We start from the raw sequence: 4,285 nt of genomic DNA, 5'->3' as shown, positions 1-4,285 counted from the left end.
GCTTGTTGCATTCTAGCTTATTGTGTTGGAACCACTTGATAATAACCCTAAAAAATGAAAATCATGAATAAGTATTCTTAAGATATTTTACATTCACTCAACTAGTTTGATTCATTACATTTATTAATAATTTTTATCCTTCTTTGTCTCTAGTGATGACCAAAAGTAGAGTCAAGGCTGATGTTGGGGTAAAGTTCAAGTCTCTAGGTAGGAGAAGCCTAAATCAGACATTATAGGATGAGACCAAATAGAACTTAGCAGATGGGAGATAGAGAACCATCAAGGAATACTTTGGAAAAAACAAATGAAGATCATATCATGGAACATTAGGGGCCTAAATGGAACCCACAAGTAGGAGATAGTTAGGAATATGATCAGAGACCAAAGACCTAATTTTTTACTAATCCAAGAAACTAAAATGAGAAAAGATGTGGTTGGTAAGTTGTCTTTTAGTAGAAACATGAGTAGTGAGGCTATAGACTCAGAGGGAGCTATAGGGGGGGTATTGATGATCTACAACAACAAGGCTTTTTAGATTTATTCTTTTTATAATGAAGGTAGTTCCCTCCTTTGTAAGGTCTCCCATGTTCATAGTGGTGACTCTTGGTTTATTTTAAATCTGTACGCTCCCAATACTAAAAGAGAGAGAAGGATTTTTTGGGCTAAGATCATTGATGTTATACAAAATTGCAACATAAAAAAAGGGTTTATTATGGGGGATTTCAATTCCCCCCTAACTAATGATGAAAAAGCTAGAGGGTTGGCCCTAGATCAGAAAAGTAAATTAGACCTCTCAAATTTTATTAACAATCTAGCTTTCATGGATGTTGATCTCTCGGGGGGTAGTTTCACTTGGTCTAACAAGAGAGTGGGTGGGGACTGCATCCAAGTCTGACTTGACAGAGCCCTAATCTCCCTTGATTGGCTACAAATCCACTCTTGTAGACTTTCCCTTCTCCCTACAGTTGGTTTAGATCAGTCTCCCATATCACTTTCCTTTAGTTCCTTGATGGTCAAATGGAATTTTCCTCTTCATTTTGAGAAGATGTGGACTTCCCATCTAGAGCTGGAAGCCAAGATTTCTTCTTGGTGGAAAATAGAGGTGGAAGGTACTACAATGTTTAGGATAGTCCAAATATTGAAGAACATGAAAAGAAACATTAGAGTTTGCAATAAGTCAAACTTTCGGCATATATTCCAAGAGAAGGACAAGAAATTAGACCAGCTCTGTACTATCTAGGAAGAGATTTAGTTTGAGGGATATAACAACCTAAATAGTTTTGAAGAAAGGTCAATTCTATCTAATCTACATAGTATCATTACCAGGGAAGAATAATTTTGGAAGCAAAGATCTAGAGTTAATTGGCTCAAAAAGGGGGACCAAAATACTATTTTTTTCCATTTATCCACCTTAAAGCACTGGGCTCATAACAAGATTTCAAGCATCAAAAGGGGGCAAACCTTGTTTACTAAGGACAATGAGATTTCAAATGAAGTTTTAAATTTCTTCTCCTCTCTTCTTTTTAAGGATCCTTCTCTCTCCTTGATAGATCAAGAGGACATCTTAAATGCTATTCCCTCACTATTGCAGGATCATCATAATTCTATGTTGAAGGCTATTCCTTCACCACAAGAAATTTGTCAAGCCCTTTCTTCTCTTCCTAGTGATAAAGCTACTGGCCCAAATGGGTTTTTGAATTTCATTTTCTAGATATACTGGGAGGTGGTCAAAAGGGACATTGTGAAGGCTATGCAAGAATTTTTTGGAGCCAAAAACCTCTTGGAAGAACTCAATGCTACTTTTTTGGTGCTTATTCCAAAAATCCTAGGGGTTGACTTGATGGATAAGTTTAAACCCATCAACCTTTGCAATTCTTTCTATAAAATCATCTCAAAAGTTTTTACTATTAGGCTTCTCAGTGTTCTTCATCTAATTATCTCCCCGCAACAAACTAGTTTTGTCCTAGGGAGATAGGTTCTTGACTCTATTATTATGGTCCATGAGGTGATTCATTCATTGGAAGCTAGGAAGAGAGAAGGTTTTCTTCTTAAATTGGACCTGTGTAAAGCTTATGATAGGGTGGACTAGAATTTCTTATAGGCTATCATTTTGGCTTTTGGCTTTGATGCCCAGATTTGTAAACCTATCTTTCAGCTTGCCTCAACCCCCTCTTTGTCTATTTTGGTCAATGGTCCCCCTCGAATTTCTTTTTTCCCTCAAGAGGGTTGAGACAATGTGACACTTTATCCCCTGTTCTCTTCATCATTATTGTAGAGTGCTTAGGGAAGTTAATTCTAAGGAAAATATAAGATGGGAACCTACATGGCCTCAAGCCTTCTTCTGGGCAAACCTCTTTCACCCATTAACAATTTGTGGATAATATTATCCTAGGTGGAGATGTCTTGGTCTAGGAGGCCAAAGTGCTTAAAGGCTTGCTCAATTCCTACATGAGTGGTTCAAGCCAAGCTGTTAACTAGGATAAAAGCTCAGTCTACTTTATCAACACACCTTTAGAGAGACAAAGGAAAATTGCTCACATTCTGGGATGTGGTGTTGGGTCTCTTCTAGAAAACTATCTTGGTATGCCACTGGGGTCCAAACCTTTGGAATCCTTCTAGAATGGTATCATTGACAGATTCAACAAGAAGTTACCTGGTTGGAAAGGAGCCACCCTGAGTCAAGTAGGTAAATGTAGTTTGGTGAAATCTACTCTTCAAAATCTCCCTACTTACACCCTTGGCCTCTTTGGGATCTTAGTCAAGCATGCTAATAGGATGGAGAAGATTTAGAGAGACTTCTTATGAATAGTTGTTGAAGATAATAAGAGATATCATCTTGTTGCTTGGGATCATGTCTATCTCACTAAATGCTATGGTGGTCTTGGCATTAGAAAAATCAGACATCTCAATAATGCCCTGTTGGCCAAGTAGATATGGCACATTTTTCAGAGCCCAGGAGAATGGAGGGACATAATAGTGGAAAAATATCTAATAAGGAAATCCCTTAGTTTCTTGCTTAGTGAGGCTACCATACCTCAAGGATCTTACATATGGAATGGGATTTTAAAGGCAAAAATTTTGGCCAAGTCTAAGGCAAAATGCAAAGTAGGCAATGGTGAAAACATCTTTTTCTAGCAGGATAATTGGCTATGCTAGGGACCTCTTATTGACCACCCCAATTATGGGATATGGGAAGAAATATGTATAAGAATATTTGGTTTAAAATTTAGTGACTACAAAGCTAGTAAAGGATGGCAAGACCTATCCTTAGTCTCCCAAGACCTTAGAGCTTTGATGATTACTCTAAATACAATGATCCTTAATAAAAAGAGGGATGAAGTCATTTGGGAAGACAACTCAAATGGGCAATACTTTGTTGCTTCAGGTTACTTCTCAATGTGGGACAAATAGGAGAAACCCATCTAGACTAAGGCCTAGATTCTTGGTCTTACTCCAAAATTTAACATATTCTTTTGGCTACTTCTTCAAGACAAAGTGGATAACTTGGAAAAGAGAGGTTAGATTATCCCTAATAGGTGTAGCCTTTATAAGCAAGATTTGAAAATGGTTAACCACCTCTTTATTCATTGTCCCTACTCTTCTAAGGTCTGGAATCTTTTGACCAGGGACTATGGGGTTAGTTAGTGCATCCTAGCTAACTTCCAAGAGTTCTTTGGACAATGGAATAGTGTGCACATTGGAATGAAGACTCAAATGTTATGCTCGTAGTCTCTTCCACATTTTTGTTGGGGAATATGGAAAGAGCATAATAATCATATCTTCAAAGATAGGGATTCCCCTACTTTTATCATTGCAAAAAAAATGGAAAGATTAATGAAGGAGAATTTTGCAACCAAAAAGGGAGGAGATATAGAAGAAGGTGGATATAGCATAGAAAAGAAAAAGGATAGGGATAGGAAAAGATAGGAGGCTAGGTGGCTTCTTCCCCTTGAAGATTGGTATAAAGCCAACTTCGACGAGGCAACCAAGTGGAATCCTAGTCCTACTGGCTATGGAGGAATCATTAGAAATAGTCATGGGGGCAGAATTGTGGCTTTTTCTTACCCTCTTGGGACTCATTCAAACCATTTTGTGGAGGCCAATGCAGCTTATCACATTGTTAAACTAGCCCTCGCTTTTGGGATCGGCAATCTTTGGCTAGAGGGGGATTCTTTAGATATTATTAATTATTTAATAGGTCAATCATTGCCCTCTTGGACTATTGAAAATGTGGTGGAGGAGACCAAAAATAACTTGGGAAATTTTTAAAAATTCCATATTAGCC

Source organism: Cupressus sempervirens, chromosome 4 (assembly GCF_028749045.1).
Source record: "Cupressus sempervirens isolate cs-2001-9-10 chromosome 4, ASM2874904v1, whole genome shotgun sequence".
In the NCBI taxonomy this organism is placed as follows: Eukaryota; Viridiplantae; Streptophyta; class Pinopsida; order Cupressales; family Cupressaceae; genus Cupressus; species Cupressus sempervirens.
Note: the sequence above shows the minus strand (reverse complement) of the source record.